Consider the following 17,300-nt stretch of genomic DNA (forward strand, 5'->3'; position numbering starts at 1 on the left):
AAAGAAGGCGTGACTACAGTAATGTAATTCAACTGGAGGAAGTCTGCAGCAGTTATGTGGAGATAAGCTTCCACAGCACAGACTAGTGCACAGTATTGTATCAAAAGGATTGCGCAACAATAGAGTAACATGTAACCACGGTATATTAAGTTGATGGTGTTCACCTGTCAGCGGCTGTCTACTTAAGAATTGGGTTATTGCGTTCCTCTCAATCACATCGTGCTCAAGATGAACGTTTGGATCTACATACTGCTATGGAAATAATTTATCTTGCTCTGTTTATTTTCACACATTGCAAAAATTCCGTATGATTCAACGGTTTCATGTTCCTACTACTGGCAATTTGGACACTAACGTTAAGTAGCGCTAATATAATAACGCATTGACAGCTGTTGATAAAGTTAATCTTCTTCTTTCCCTTGTACGTTTGTCCCGCACGGGCGCAGGATCGGCACGGGTATGTTTCATTTTAGTATGGCTAATTTAAGGTGTGGTCGGTTGCCCTTCCTATCCCCACCACGTACCCGCCCCACATGTCCATTCCAACCGTCTGTCGAAGTGAGCTAAGTTTTTTCACATGTTCATGAATACTGTTACTGACGCTAGACTTGGGTACCAGAACGGCATTCACGACGTGGGATGCGGGAAATAAACTGAAAACAACATGCAGGCTGTCCAACACACTGACCCTCGACGATAATCCACCAACCGTACCAGATTCGCACCCCGCATTCCGAGAACAGCGATTCAACACGCACAGCTGTTGAGGCGGGTCTCTCGGGAAAGTTAATATCCTACTTACAAATAACGTAAGGACTGCCAGTAAATGTTACAGGTTATCTGCTTCACATGATGAAATAATGATAAGAAATTGTTGCTACATTCTAAATGAAATATATGTATTAAAATTATGCTAATAATCTGAAACTTTAAGATAACAGTGAGAGATCAGAACATGGATGAAAGACTCAAAAATCATCCTAAACGCACTTGCATGACAAGCATGCTAAGGAATAATAATGACTAAGAAGAACAGGTGTGTCGGAAGGACTGAACAAGAAACATTATAGTTCAGTGACTTCTGCAGTAAGAATAAAATTATTTTGCGACAATAACGTCAGCGAGTGTACTTTTACGCAAATGGGGGTGATGGCTGCAGACAACCCTACATTAGATTTATATTTATCATAACCTCTGACTTAGAATCACTTATAACTGATAGAAAAGGATCTGACTGCAGCGTTTTGAGATTAGAAATTTACTATCCAGTATCTGTTTGATGCAGATCTAGTGTTTAATAATTGACTCTGTTAATGCGTTTTGTTCAAGCACTCCGTATAAATATTTTTTCTCCTGATGTTCTCTTTTTGTATCTTCCGAGGTCTCTTCTTCTACTCACTTTTCGTTTCTGTCATTTTGCAATTATTGCAAAATTCATCTTTCCACTTGTCTGTGAATCCACTTACAAAACGCTAGAAATTCATTGCTGAATGTTGAATGAAGCCATTTCCTCAGGATTTCGTGTTTCTGTTCTCCAAGATTTGTATATCAGAATGACTCCGTGGTCAGGTTTGCTGATTTCACCAAAGCTTTGCGATATCAAAAATTCGCATTTCCTGATATTATTTCTTCGCTGTATACACTGTATATATTTTAAGCTTTGTCACGCTCCTCACGTTGGCGGCATTATAGAATCCCGATGACAATGCGTTTTGCCCAATAAATTCGAAATATTACTCTTTCGAAATAGTACCGTTATTTCAAGGCTCAATGCTGGTATTACGTCGACTTCAACGTAATAGATTTCTTCATTCAGTATCTCATGGCAAATCCGGCATGGCCGGTGCAAAACTGGATTAATAAAGGAGGAGGGGAAGAAGTAACACGTCTTTAAAATATATTGGTTCATCTCGCCCACGTTATAGTATCTTGTGAGGGCCCTATGCCAGAGTTACTGCAGAGACTGTAAAGTCGACGAGGCAACGTGAGACCAGCCGCTCCCTACAATGACTCGAAGAGCAGAAGCAGGAACCCTCACTAAAAATAAAGAGTCAGTCGTCATCTACAAAAATAAATAAATAAATAAATGAAATAAAAATAAGAGAAATCTTTCTTTCGCAGCTGAGAACTGACTTTTTTATTGGAATACTGAAACATCTAACAACAGACTATTAAATTTTTAAAAAATGCTTATAATGCCAGTTTGCAACACGAGAAAATAAGCCATGGGAAATATATTAACAGAAAAAAGGAAGAATTTAATAAAGAGAATACCATACTGAATCCTTGGAAAGAGCCATAGCTAATATTGAGCATTACATTCACAGAGGATAGATTATAACATTTTAAGTTATGAAAGAAGAAGCTAACACAGCTAAAGTTATTTTTCAGGAAAAAGGCAATAGGAAAGACACCGGAAATTATAAAGAACAAGTTAAGTAAATGAAGAATGTAAAACTTACGAAATAATTCTTAATGAAATCTGCAAACATTCCGTAACGATTACTGGCCGAATGAGAAAGCTTAATTCTGTATCTGAAGTTATTTTGAAGGATACCGTTGATGTCTTCTTATATCTGCTCTAACGATTTTATCTGAACCTATATTGGTAAGACAACATATAGTTGTCGGACAGTTGAACGTCTTGCAAAAGTCTCAGTGATTTCACCTTCGAAATTGACATAATCTATCGTATGAAAAATTAGCAGGTTATTTTTCCAGCGTTTTTATCAATTATGGTTAGTCCTAGAATGACCAATTGATCTACATGTTCAAAAAGTCCTTAATAAATTATACAGAAGTACCTATAGGGCTTGTACGTCGGTAGACTCTCGCTATTCTGTTCAAGCTACAAATCTGCTCCACACACGATCTAACCTCTCGTTTGATACTCACAAACAAACTTGTCAGTGTGCCGTTGAATTAAACTTATGTACACTTTAGTAAACAGCTGTTGTTGGTTGATTACAGTTGTTTCAGTCTTAAATTCAATACTTCTTATTGGTTGGTGTATTAATGATTTCGGTACCTCCTAATAATTCCCTAAGTGTCCAGTACGCCTCTCTCCTATGGTTACAAGGGATTTTCAGAAAATTTACTTTAAATTCTTTGTTGTTGTTGTTGTGGACTTCAGTCCTGTGACTGGTTTGATGCAGCTCTCCATGCTGCTCTATCCTGTGCAAGCTTCTTCATCTCCCAGTACCTATTGCAACCTACATCCTTCTGTATCTGTTTAGTGTATTCATCTCTTGGTCTCCCTCTACAATCTTTACCCTCCACACTGCCCTCCAATACCAAATTGGTGATCCCTTGATGCCTCAGAACATACCCTTCTTCTAGTAAAGTTGTGCCACAAACTTCTCTTCTCCCTAATCCTATTCAGTACTTCCTCATTAGTTATATGATCTACTCATCTAATCTTCAGTATTCATCTGTAGCACCACATTTCGAAAGCTTCTATTCTCGTCCAAACTATTTATCGTCCATGTTTCACTTCCATACATGGCTACACTCCATACAAATACTTTCAGAAACGACTTTCTGACACTTAAATCTATACTCGATGTTAACAAATTTCTCTTCTTCCGAAATGCTTTCCTTTCCATTGCCAGTCTACATTTTATATCCTCTCTACTTCGACCATCATCAGTTATTTTTCTTCCGATATAGCAAAACTCCTTTACTACTTTAAGTGTCTCATTTCCTAATCTAATCCCCTCAGCATCACCCGACTTAATTCGACTACATTCAATTATCCTCGTTTTGCTTTTGTTGATGTTCATCTTATATTCTCCTTTCAAGACATTATCCATTCCGTTCAACTGCTCTTCCAAGTCCTTTGCTGTCTCTGACAGAATTACAATGTCATCGGTGAACCTCAAAGTTTTTATTTCTTCTCCATGGATTTTAATACCTACTCTGAATTTTTCTTTTGATTCCTTCACTGCTTGCTCAATATACAGATTGAATAACATCGGGGAGAGGCTACAACCCTGTCTCACTCCCTTCCCAACCACTGCTTCCCTTTGATGTCCCTCGACTCTTATAACTGCCATCTGGTTTCTGTACAAATTGTAAGTTGCCTTTCGCTCCCTGTACTTTACCCCTGCCACCTTCAGAATTTTAAAGAGAGTATTCCAGTCAACATTGTCAAAAGTTTTCTTTAAGTCTACAAATGCTAGAAACGTAGGTTTGCCTTTCCTTAATCTTGCTTCTAAGATAAATTCTTTGTATATAAGCTTAATTAACAATCGCAATGAATGATATATTCAACTCATAAATGATTTTGTAATATGTTTATTCTTTGTTAGTTTCTCAAATTTAATATAAATTTTACATCAGTATGAAATGTGTTGTATGTGCTGTTTTTTCGGCAACTGTTGTTGATTTATGCTGTCTGACATTGTGTTTAGGTGGTAATATTTAATGTCTCAAACCTTATACGGATGTAATTCTAGTATGGTTTTCACTTTTAGTGCACCCATGGGCTTATCGGACGTAGATATTCTGTAATATCGCTGTGAGCAGCGCGTAACGTGGCAGAAGCCGTTAATAGTAAAAAAATTCTCAACACTCATTACTAGAGGCAGTGCTTGACCTTTCTGTTACCTACATCTAATATCCTTAATCTTACCGATATCGTTTAATTCATGTTAGTATCCCAGTTATGAAGAAGCATATCAATATATTAATGTCGTTACATCTACAGGCTTTATTCACCATTAAATTAAAATTATGTTACACACATATACTTGTGTAGATTTAACGTAATAATTCATCGCGTCAAAGATAAGCTTACAGTCGTTTATCCTAGAAGTCAGATTTTAAGGTAAAACCTACGTAGTATTTTACTACAGCGATCTGTCATTAAAAGGTGTCATAAAACTGCTTTGCTGGTAATAACGCCAGTCTTCTATCACCAATTCGTGATTGAGAACAGCTGCAGTAATGAAACACAGCCTAGCTGCTAATAACACTCTTCTTTTAGGCTGTTGAGTGTTTTTAAGATTTTGCTGTTAATACTCAATCCATCTAGAAATCTGTGTGTGGATTACTGTCGCGAAAAGTTCTCAGGAGTTTCAAACATAAGAGAGAAGTAAGATGCACATTTATACTGATAGTCCATAAAAATATACAAGTGTCTGGTCAGTAATTCCACCTACAGACAAGCTACGGCAAATAAAGATCAGTCGTGCAGTTTAATAGACAGCTAGTGGGCTGAGGATACTTGAGAATGCAAAGATATCGGAAATCAAAAGAGGAAGAGCCAAATATATGAAATACAAGTCGTTGGCGAGTTTAATGTTCCGTTAAGAAGAGGAATGGCGTATTGGATAAGATAAACGGCCCTGGAGGTGGAACTGACCTCGGTAAAGCTTTCACTACGAGTGATTTAGGAAAACAAGGAAAATTCTACAGTAAGTCTACCGGAACAGCTCCAGAATATCTCTCTCCCACATTTGCGGAAGCCATCTTCTATTGCATGATGAGAGGAAGGTGCTACTTAGGAGGTGCACACTGATGAACAAAAGGACAATTTGAGCATGTGACGATTGATTAAACTATTATAATGTTCATTATAAACCTTTTCATTACTTTGAAAGGTGTCTGCTACTTCTTTCGTTCATTACTTACTGTAAAAGAAGATTATAATACGGAATGATATTCCCGAAGATGCGCGCATTAGCTATTCTACGTTACGATCTATTTGTTTGGCACAGGGCTGCATCTGGCAGCGTTTCAGTAATGTCTCGTGGAGCCCTCTGGAGCATCGGCAATATCATAGCCCTGCCGGCGAAAGTTAAAGTTGGTGGTTTTGTTTGGTGAACTTGTGGCCGAATTCCTCTGCTAGCTGGACGTACATCTTGACGTAACCATATTATACTTCAATCGGACTGATTCCTCTTAGGGAATAGTTTTGTATTTTTATTTTTTACATTAAATTGAAAGAAGTCAACCTAATTTCCATGCATTTATCACTCGAGAATCAAAAATAGTTATTTTCACTGCGAGTATTTGGCTGGCTAGGGGAGCAGAGATGCTGGGTACAGTTGGTGACAGCCAGACTTTGCTCAAATGTCCTGGTTAAAAAATGGTTCAAATGGTTCTGAGCACTATGTGACTTAACATCTGAGGCCATCAGTCCCCTAGAACTTAGAACTAATTAAACCTAACTAACCTAAGGACATCACACACATCCATGCCCAAGGCAGGATTCGAACCTGCAACCGGAGCGGTCGCTCGGCTACAGACTGTAGTGCCTAGAACCGCACTGCCACTCCGGCCGGCTCAAACGTCCTGGGTTGAATACCAGTCCTTTCCGCAGTGTCTGACGAAATGAGATAATGTGACACCACTGTTGACAATGATTCGTCTATCAGATGGGGACTTTGAGAGTGGTAGCCTCCTAGGTGCTATTCGGGAACAACCAAACACAATACATACGTGTAATACTTGTTGTTGTTGTGGTCTTCAGTCCTGAGACTGGTTTGATGCAGCTCTCTATGCTACTCTATCCTGTGCAAGCTTTTTCATCTCCCAGTACCTACTGCAACGTACATCCTTCTGAATCTGCTTAGTGTATTCATCTCTTGGTCTCTCTCTACGATTTTTACCCTCCACGCTGCCCTCCAATACTAAATTGGTGATCCCTTGCTGCCTCAGAACATGTCCTACCAACCGATCCCTTCGTCTGGTCAAGTTGTGCCACAAAGTTCTCTTCTCCCCAATCCTATTCAATACTTCCTCATTAGTTATGTGATCTACCCATCTAATCTTGTGTACTACAAATATTATACTACTGTACTGTACTGTGTACTACAAATATTATAAAGTTGCAAATAAATAAATGAAGAAAAATTGAATGCGAATGGATCGTGCTCCGCACCCATGTCGGTGAGGATATACAATGAATATTTCTTCATCAGTTCATGTGTAATGTAGGCACTCTCTCTCTTCACTGGAAGCAAATCACTCAATTACTTTTGAAACTTTCTTTCAAGTATTTCTTTCAAATTCTAAACTGCTAAACCCTTCTCAAACAGGCCACGAAGACCCAACGGTACCGATCGGTCGCCGTGTCATCATCAGCCTATAGGCGTCACTGGTTGTGGACATGGAGGGCCTGTGGTCAGCACAGCGCTCTCCAGGCCGTATGCCAGTTTCCGAGACCGGAGCAGCTACTTCTTAATCAAGCAGCTCCTCAGTTTGCCTCACAAGGGCTAAGTGCACCCCGCTAGCCAACAGCGCTCGGCAGACCGGATGGTCACCCATCCAAGTGCTAACCCAACCCGACAGCGCTTAACTTCGGTGATCTGACGGGAACCGGTGTTACCACCGCGGCAAGGCCGTTGGCTAGTATTACTTTCAATTAATGTGAAATTTTGTTTTTGATTGTTACCTTTCTCTGTGGGCCTGAAAACCATATAAATGGATAGCAGTGTGATTATTTCATTCCCCGTTGCATTGACGTTTTGTGAGATACATACACTGTCACCTCTCAACATGTACTATTACTTATCGAGATGGGTTTTTATACTACTTTATTTGTATAATGTTGTCGTCTGCACACGAGGGCCGGCCGGAGTGGCCGAGCGGCTCTAGGCGCTACAGTCTGGAACCGCGCGACCGCTACGGTCACAGGTTCGCATCCTGCCTCGGGCATGGATATGTGTGATGTCCTTAGGTTAGTTAGGTTTAAGTAGTTCTAAGTTCTAGGGGACTGATGACCTCAGAAGTTATGTCCCATAGTGCTCAGAGCCATTTGAAACATTTGTATACAGGGAAGCTGGAAGAGACGTCCTGGTGTGAGTGATATACTTCCTCCTACCTCATTTAACACCTATTCTAGCTCTTTACAAACCTTATACAGGCAGTTCTATGCATATGACCATATTTAACTTTACTTTTCCCTCCACATGTCTTTTACCAGTAGCTACGTAACAGAGTCTTTTGGCGAGTGGAGGGGTGGTAGATTGTTGAATATTGTAGGGGGTGTATATTACTGAGTACAGAAATGTTAAATTGGAGGCACAATTTCCGTGACTCAGCAGGTTATAGAATGACTGACCGTTTTAATATGCACCCTCCCCATGATGTTTGAGGTGTTTACATCTCTTTGATGTGATCATCCACAATGAGCTCCGCAGCGATTTATACGTATGACCATGGAATACGTGAACAAAAAAATTATTTGTTGTGATATACTTTAGCGATCTCGTATGTGCAACGGAATGAAGCACCTGTTTCTGTTTTAGCTACAATAATGTCACATAGTTTTTCGTGGACTTCTGTTATGTGTATTCATGTTAGATTTTTGTGGAAATGGCACAACAAAATATCTTATGGCAAACGTTTCTTTGTGAAACGACGAAAGGCTTCAGAGATGGGTCTTCAGATTCCTTCTTTATATGGTGCATAACAGCACTCTTGTGACTTAAACAGTTCATAACACAACTGAATACAGGAAAGCTTCTTAGTCCATGTGATGTTTGTCGCAATACGAACGACGTCAAAATTTCAAGTCCCTCCGAGTACTTTCGAAGTTGATCTGGATATTTTTCCACATCTCATACTGAAACTCAGAAACATTGTCTGTCAAGACGCGGTCTGGTTCGACTATATTTAATAAATAACCTGCTTGAATTATTCTTCTTATTTCTTGTTGTTTCTTTTCCACAGTGAATACAGTAATAAATCTTTCGAAAATTCCGATACAGCCGTGATTTCCAAGACCCGTTTACTTAATGGCAATGATCCAAAAACATCACCTGGAACTAACTGTTCATTTAGCATTTTTGCTATCCTGGAACCAAAATAATACATTATGGACGGCTAAAGGGGGGAATTAAAAGCAGAGGCAAAAAGAGTATTTCCCACCATAGGAATTTTCCAATTATTAAAATAATTCGGAATTTGAGAAAAACGTTACTAAGAATGTTCCATGTGTTCCACGATATTCCGTTTTCTTCGTGGTAATGATCTGGACCATCAGTTTCAACTAATAGTCCTTTTAATGGTTCTGACACCTTGGAATCAAACTAACACTAGTCTAGAAGGGTATAAGGAATAGAAGCAAGAAGAACATTTCTTCCTGTAAGACATTTACTGTTACCAAAAACAGATCGAAATTTGAGCAAAACATTTATGCGCATGTACATTTGAAGCAAAGTAATGGATGAATTTAGTTAAAGGACTTTTGGAAAATCTGAAAATAAGAGAACTACTGCATATAGGTTTTGGTTTTATGGAACGACAGTGAAGTCTCGCTGAATTGATTAGAAGTGAGGAAGTTTTCCACGGAAACGCTGAAGGAAGGGATATGTGGTTAACAATTAATCGGCCACACGTCAAGTATGACATCTCTTGGAAATGTTGGTCACGGTTCGTTGGTGCACATTGCAGCAAATCCATGGGTGAACCTGTCAAGAACCGAGCCTCTTCTTCCTCTAACTCTACTTTCATGTATTCTTCTTGTCCCAAATTATTTTAAGGTTAGTGATATTCTGTGCATCAGCTCATCAGCTTGAGCATACGTTTCGTAGGTTGTACCGGCCATCAAGCAGTTTGAGTGTCTGTACATGACCTGGTGGTTCTTGCTCATGGGTGCTGAAGAACAGAATACTGCAAAGGTAAGGTTATCTGATATTAAACACTTAAGTGATATAGAAGAGTATTCGCTGTAAGAGAATATGACCAAGACAGTCACAACTGTGAGATACTAAACCCTGTGTCTTAAAGGGTTGTGTGATTTACGGTTAAAGGAAGGAAAAAAGAGGCTATAATTGACAAGGATGATGCTACTAACAGAGAAAAATACATTGCATAACTACAGGATTAGCACAGAGAGCTACAAGTAAATTAGAAGCTACAATATTAACACAAACTTTGAGTTTTTGTTATTGATGGTGTAAAGCTGGAAGATGAATAAATAATGTAACCAACGAAAAGAGTAATAATTACTGCGTTAATAACAAATAGGTGGATAATTTTTTTGCAAAGAAAAATAGTTTGCTTAGCAGTAACGAATGTTATGTTAATAACAACAGACGAATGCAGAAATACGACGATAATTACATTGTTTATACAAATACAAGATGGTATTCAAAGAATGAGAGATCTAACACTAAGTTGTATCAAATAAAGGCAGGCAATGTTAAGTTTACATAATCGCTCGCGTAGTTTCACTTAACGTTATTGCAGTTATCTGCTTTCCAGCAGCAGTCTTGAAAATTACTCTGTCATCCTGGGTCCACATATTCCAAACGTTCAAATGGGATATAATGATGTTCTAAATCTTTATCCGTTCACATGGCACATCTCCTCACGTTGTAAGCCCTGTCATTTGATAAACTTTTCTTCTGTTTAAAAATCTCCACGCTTTTCCGGTATGAGACAGACTTCACAATTATTGGAGGAGTTTTCGTAGCACCTGATACTCTCCGTTCCACCTGATGAATTCTCTCAACATGTGAATTTCCTACTTGAACGCCTCGTATCACATGTGCAACCTGTATAAGCAAGCTGTATCATACTCTGGTACGTCAAACAGTTGCATCACAAGAGATTGTTGTTCTTTCAGAGCTTGCGTCTTATTCTTGTAGTCAGACACAGACTGTTTTAAACCGGTATTTTATGCAGTAATGCCTTCAACAGTTTCACGAATTTTGACGTTGTCTGTTATCGGTAGTTTGTATAGTAAAGTACCCTCAATCAGGTGGAGAGTATCTTTGTCGTCAAGCACAGCACTTACCACAGAAATGACAGTGTAAGACAATCAGGATATAAGACCTCACTTTCCACACCTAGCTGATCCGTCTCACCTGCTGCTGCAACGGTGCCTAAACGTGGTTGGTTAGTTAGTTAATTTCATGCCCACGGGATAATTTTCACGATACATCGTAGCGACGTGGAACGACTGGTTATACATTCATATCGAAAATTAGCTCATAAATATTGCTACATGCTGAACATTTATAAGTAATTTTCTTGTTTTTCTTTAATTATTGTTATTAAATAAGCAGATGTGAGTTAGCATTTTACACATTACAATACTAGAAACTTTTCCCCAGGACAGAAGGAGTTGTCGAAGAGCAACACTCTTTTAGTTTGTTTCCAGATTTTACTTTGCTGTCTGTCAGACATTTTGTATCACTGTATAAGTTGCCAAAAAGTTAATTACAGTATTGCGCACCCATTTTGTGCTAAAGACAATATTAATATCTAGTTATGAATGTCAGTTTTTTTTATCGTAATGATGTACGTGATTGATCATTTCCAACTGCAGTGGATAACTTACAACAAAATTCGTAAAATTGTAGCTAGAATGCTGAACTAATAAAATACATGTCAACAAGATGATCGTTGAAGAGAATCGCATATTATTCTTACAGCACGCTTTTAGCAATGAAGACATACCTTTCTAAAGGTGAGTTACCCCAGAACATTAGTCCATTAGCTACTATTAAAAGAACACATGGAGAATACGCCAACAAACTCATTTTCCTCTCCCCTAGATTCGTAATTACTCTAAGGGCATATGTACCTGAACTAAGTTGTTTTAGGAGTTGAGTTTCTTATTTTTCCAGTATAAACTTTCATGAATACATAAGTATTTTGAAGTTCACCCCCTATTTATTATTTTCCTCACCATCATTGTTGTACTACACCCTAGACGTGCCGAATTGGATATGTAATGTCTTTCGAAATTAAGTTTGAGACCGTTTGCAGCTAACTAGTTAACCACACTTTAAACAGCATCGTTTACCGTATCTTTTGTTTCTGTATTTCTTGTGCATGGTACTACATTACCACCACATGGGCTCAACACATTATGAAAGGCGGGACACGAGGGGTAATTGAGAATTGCTCCATTAAAATATTTTTAAATTTATAGGGTCACAGAACTATTGTTATCAGAAATGCAAATTAAGCACCAAGTAATTGACATAAATTAAAGTGATATGGAGAAGGGATCCCCTATTCCACTAAAAATAACATAAAAAATAACCATTAAAACTTACAAGATAGGTAACAGATTGGGATGTTCTTTTAAGACTCGTTTCAGTTTTATCCAAATGTGCTAATAAACAGGACGAAGATTCTTTAGTTAATAAAAAATAAACACGTTTACAATTGTAAGCTGTGAGCCAGCGGACACAGGAGCACAGAAACTGTTGGCAAAAGAAGCCAAAAACGAAAACAAATTACATCCGAAAAGGGGGATGAGCAAAACGATACTAGATCCACAAGAACACACCAAAGGCTGTCTGAATAAGCAATACGGCTACACGCCGAAAGAAAGAAGAAAATTATGCATCACAATAGTGCAGTTTGGCGGCCGAATAATATTCCGAGCACTGTGCTACACGGCCCACTGCTCTGATCTGAGGAACACCACCAATGCACGAAGATAATTACGGCACTCATACAGTCTGAGTATGTCCAGGAGCAGTAAGCCTTCGTCCTCCGAATAAACCAGCACCAACAGCCAGATCTGGAGAACAGGAGTTGCCACAGGCGTCTTCTGATCGCAGTGCTTCACCGGTGCAGGAATTCCCTCCTTGGTGTGAAAATGTTGTTTCTCCTCACTTGCCCATCGAGCTCCAGACAGAGTCCTTCTGTAACGAGCACCTCGTAGGCAAAACAGATTACCTAACACCTCTTTCAACGACAACCACCAGAGAAATCTCTGTTTACCTGCTGGTTCAATCTGTTTCAGCAAACCAAAGAAAGCCTTACATTGCAGCACCACAATGTATCGACCTTGCAGCGAAGCTCAGTAACCATGCATTGATTACAACAGTAATACCATTTTCAAAAATAGCTAATACTGCTTGTTGAATATTAGACGGAAGAATGTTACCTATATGAGGAACAGTAGTTGAACATCAGACTGAGCCTTGGGTAGCGGTCCCCCCTCCCCCAACTCAGAATAACGTCCATGGATTACATTGCTTGAATTAATCAGTACAATCTTTTGCATTCTTTTTGTTAGATACGATATTATCCACTCATTAGCCATACCATCAATCCCATTAAATTTCGGTAGTTGTTGCAGAAGCTGATAAGTGGAAAAAGTCCACTGAGAGGAATGACTTGTCTGATGAAGTTTTAAAATAGTTGTGAGCTCTGGCAACAAAACGACTATTCACGCTAGTATGTAGATTGTATGTGTCCGATGATACAACATTTCACTTTCGAAAACCTATCACGTACACAGTTCCGAACATTGCAATAGTCGACAAGGCCGAGAATCATCGCACAATCAGCTTAAAGCTCATGCATCCAAGTTGCTGACAAGAATAATATACAGATGAATGGAAAGGAAAATTGAGGATGTGCTATATGATGATCAGTTGGCTTTAGAAAAGGTGAAGGCACCAGAGAGGCTATTCTGTCGTTGCGATTGATAATGGAAGCAAGACTAAATAAAACTCAAGGCAAGTTCATACGATTTGTCGACCTGGAAAACGCGTTCCACAATGCCAAATGGTGGAAGATGTTGGAAATTATGACAAAAACAGAGGTAATGTATAGGGAAAGACAGGTAATATACAATACATACAAGTGCCAGGAGAGAACAATATGAGTCGAAGACCAAGAACGAAGTGCTCAGACTAGACAGGGATGTAGTGTCTCACCCCTACTATTCATATATTGAGGATGCAATTACAGAAATGAAAGATACGTTTAGGAGTGGAAATAAAATTCAAGACGAAGAGATATCAATGACAAATTTCGCTAATGACATGTCTATCCTCAGTGAAAGTGAAGGAGAATTACAGTGCCTGCTGAATAGAATGAACAGCCAATGCGTACAGAGTATCAACTGAGAGTAAATCGAAGAAAGACGAAAGTAATGACATGTAGCAGAAATCAGAATAGCTAGAAAATTAGTATCAGAATTGGTGATACCGAAGTAGATAAAGTTAAGGAATTCTGCTACGCAGGCAGCAAAATGACACATAACGAACAGAGCAAGGTGGACATAAAAAGTAAACTAACACTGGTAAAAAGAGCATTCCTACCAAGAGTAGCCTACTAGTATCAAAGATAGGCATTAATTAAAGGAAGAAATTTCTAAGAATTTACGTTTGTATCACAGCATTGTATGGTAGTGAAAACCGGAAAAGAAGAGAAGCTAAGCATTTGAGATGTGGTGCTATAGAGGAACGTTGAATATTAGGGGACTGATACGGTAAGGAATGAGAAGGGTCTCCGGAGAATCGACGAGGAAAGTTTATATGTAAAACACTGACAAGAAAAAGGGACGGCATGATAAGACATCTGTTAAGACATCACTGAATAACTTCCATGGAACTATAGGGGGCTTTAGAAGGTAAAAACTGTAGAGAAAAACAGAGATTGAAATACATCCAGCCAGTAATAGAACACGTAATTAGCGAATGCTACTGTATAATGAAGAGATTGGAACAGGGGTGAAATTCTAGGATGGTTGCATCAGACCAGTCACAAAACTGATGACTCAAAAATAAATAAATAAAATTAAATGCAATAAAATAAAAACTACAGTACTGTCACCCACACAGTCAAATGCCTTAGACAAATCGCAAAAAATACCAGCCGGCGCTACCTTGCTTGTGGAATTTTGTGGGTGAACATGTAAACTGCATTCTCAGTGAACAGCTCTTCCGATCGCAAACTCTGATTTTCTATTATGCAAGAGATCACCATCTAAAATATTTTGGAATATTCTGTTATCCGTGACACAGATTGGTAATTACTGACATTTCTCGTACCACCTTTCTCAAAGCGGATTTCGACACAGCGTACTTCACTCTGTTTGGAAAAATACCTTGAGTTAGTAATGCATTCCATATTTCACAAGAGAAAGGGCTTATTATATGTGAAAAAATATCTTTGGTACATTACTGGAAACGCCATCAAAACCAAACGAGCCTATATTTTTAGAAGAATATATAGTATTTAAAATTTCAGAGGAGAAAGATAGTAGTACATTTTACGACTGTATTTTATAACAGTTGTTTTTTCAACATCCTGCTCTTATTTTTCCTTGAACTGTCTGTCCCTATACAGTCCACCATAATTAAGAAATGATTATAAAATATAATTGCTACATGTGAGTCATCATTTATAGCCCTTCTATTTCATACAATAGTAAAGTTAGCAGATTCTGTGGCCAGTTGTTCTGTTTCTCTTTTCAGTACATTCCATATACCCTTACCTGTGTCATCGGAATTACTGATTTCTGCAATAATGTGCACGTTTCTCGATTTCTAGTAAGTTTCCTTACCAATTCTGAGTAGTTTTAGTACTGAGCGACTACTATGTTACCCCTACTTGTTCTTACCAGCAGAAAGATTTCCCTTTTTTTCCAAGGCACTTTGATGCTTCTAGTGATCTATGTTTTTATGCATGGTTGTTTAATGTACTTTTTGCTTAGCTTATGTGGAAAGCTATTTTGATGTAATGATATGAATTTATCACGGCATGCATTGAAATTTGTATTAGAATTCGATCATTATAAATTTCATCCCAAGTCATCTGTTCTTAAAAATATTCTTCTTGGTGTAATTTAATTATTCGAGCAATATCCACTGAGGGGTGCCTGTACTGTAAGGCACTATCCGATTTATCTTAACTAAATGTGTATCGTGATCAGATAGAGCATTGTCACTGAATAAACAGCTATTTTCTTGTTTTGCGTTTCACCAAAGGAAACGATATCAATTAGGGTCCTACTGTTTTTATCCACCTGTGTTGGAAAGTCACTTACTGATCTCAAATTGTCGAATAGAAATAGAATTTTCATACCATTATTCCTATGAGAATAGAAAACTCCACTGAAGTCACCACATGCTATTAACTGCTTGTTGCTGTATGACAAAAAGCACAGTAAAGAACCTGACTGCTAACAAATAGTTCAAAATGGCCAGTGGGGATGTGTATCCAGTTACAGTTTCATTATCATCGGCTTAAAGCTTTAATGACAGTGAGCGCCTCTTCAGAGGATCCAGTTGACAATACTCTGTCAACGCAGCACTGTAGTTTTTCCTGCTCACGTGAAAGAATTTCACTAACAGCGCACGACCTCTCCTCTCGATAGCCACAGTGTTCACTCACGATACGGCTTGTCACATGACATTGTCATATATATATATATATATATATATATATATATATATATATATATATATATATATATATACCTTTTTGCAGCGCAAATAGATTCCACATTAACGCAGCAGCGTATCTACCCATACCATATTCACGGTCCATGCTGGACCCCCATGAGTAGCTGCACGTTAATTGTAACCAACCGGTATATGGGCATACAGAAACACACGTTACGTAGAAATGAAATAAATAGGAAGTGCAGGGAAGTTAAGACGAAAAGGCTGAAAGGAAAATGTGAAGAACTCGAAAGAAAAATGATTGTCGGAAGGACTGACTCAGGATATAAGAAATTCAAAACAGCTATCGATGAAATTAAAAGAAAGGATGGTAACATTAATTGTGCAACTGGAATTCCACTGTTATATGCAGAGGATACAGCGGATAGGTGGGAAGGGTACACTGACGGCCTCAATGAGAGGGAAGATTTGTCTGATGTGTTAGAAGAAGAAGCAGGATCCCATTTAGAAGAGTTAGGGGATAAAGTATTAAACTTTAAGAGAGCTTCGCCGGAGTTAATATTAAATAAGACAGAACGGATGGATAACTTTCCATGAGAAACTCTAAAACCGTTGGAAAAATTTGCAACAAAACGACAGCTCACGTGAGTGTGTAGAATGTATTAGGCTGGCGACATACCATCTGACTTTCGGAAAAATATCATCCACACAATTCCGAAGATTTCAATAGCTGAAAAGCACGAGAATTATTACTCAATCAGCTTCACAGCTCATCCATCGAAATAGCTGACATGAATAATACACAGGCACCAGAGGCAATTATGTCGTTGCGGCAGATAATGGAAACAAGGCTAAAGAAACAAGGCTAAAGAAAACCTAGACGCATTCATAGGAGTCGTCGGCTGGGAAAAGGCGTTCGTCGAGGTAGAATGGTGGATGATGTTCGAAATTCTGGGAAAAATAGGGGTAAGCTTTAAGGGGAGACGAATAATATCGGATAATGTACAATACGTACAAGACCCAAAATAGAATAAAGAGTCGACGATCAAGAACGAAGCGCTCGGATTAAAAAGGGTGTAAGACTAGGACGTAGGCCTTTACCCATACTGTCAGTCTGCAAATCGAAGAAGCAATAATGGAAATACAAGAAAAGTTCAGGAGTAGGTTTAAAATTAAAAGTGAAAG

General features: G+C 38.5%; 1 pseudogene; it reads right to left on the bottom strand.

Moving 5' to 3' along the window:
- Window positions 1-7,236: 7,236 nt before the first annotated feature.
- Window positions 7,237-7,354, bottom strand: LOC124803508 (annotated as a pseudogene).
- Window positions 7,355-17,300: the final 9,946 nt, after the last annotated feature.

Source organism: Schistocerca piceifrons, chromosome 6, assembly GCF_021461385.2.
Source record: "Schistocerca piceifrons isolate TAMUIC-IGC-003096 chromosome 6, iqSchPice1.1, whole genome shotgun sequence".
Classification (NCBI taxonomy): Eukaryota; Metazoa; Arthropoda; class Insecta; order Orthoptera; family Acrididae; genus Schistocerca; species Schistocerca piceifrons.